Below are 730 nucleotides of genomic sequence, written 5' to 3' on the forward strand. Positions count from 1 at the left end.
CAGTGGCAAGCTGGTACAGGAGGGTACCCTCCGGTGGCAGGCTGGTACAGGAGGGTATCCTCCGGTGGCAGGGTGGTACAGGAGGGTACCCTCCAGTGGCAAGGTGGTACTGGAGGGTACCCTCCGGTGGCAGGGTGGTACAGGAGGGTACCCTCCGGTGGCAAGGTGGTACAGGAGGGTACCCTCCGATGGCAGGGTGGTACAGCAGGGTACCCTCCGGCGGCAAGGTGGTACAGGAGGGTACCCTCCGGTGGCAAGGTGGTACAGGAGGGTACCCTCCGGTGGCAGGGTGGTACAGAAGGGTACCCTCCGGTGGCAGGGTGGTACAGGAGGGTACCCTCCGGTGGCAGGGTGGTACAGGAGGGTATCCTCCGGTGGCAGGGTGGTACAGGAGGGTATCATCCAGTGGCAAGGTGGTACAGGAGGGTACTCTCCAGTGGCAAGGTGGTACAGGAGGGTACCCTCCGGTGGCAAGGTGGTACAGGAGGGTACCCTCCGGTGGCAGGGTGGTACAGGAGGGTACCCTCCGGTGGCAAGGTGGTACAGGAGGGTATCCTCCGGTGGCAGGGTGGTACAGGAGGGTACCCTCCGGTGGCAAGGTGGTTCAGGAGTAGGGTTGGAAGTCATCTAAGACTAAACTTCTTAACTTTTATGAGAACCTTTAGAAACTAAACCTAGCTAATATCTATAGATATTAGATGGCCTTTTTTGGCGCCTTAGATGTACGGCA

General features: G+C 59.6%; 1 protein-coding gene across 1 annotated transcript in view; it reads right to left on the minus strand.

The window, feature by feature from the left end:
* VOLCADRAFT_45367 (uncharacterized protein) overlaps positions 1–730 on the minus strand; it is a gene marked incomplete at both ends in the record, with an annotated part of 4,210 nt that overhangs the window by 2,937 nt on the left and 543 nt on the right. The window lies entirely within an intron of this gene.

This window comes from Volvox carteri (genome assembly GCF_000143455.1).
Source record: "Volvox carteri f. nagariensis unplaced genomic scaffold VOLCAscaffold_19, whole genome shotgun sequence".
NCBI classification, from domain to species: domain Eukaryota; kingdom Viridiplantae; phylum Chlorophyta; class Chlorophyceae; order Chlamydomonadales; family Volvocaceae; genus Volvox; species Volvox carteri.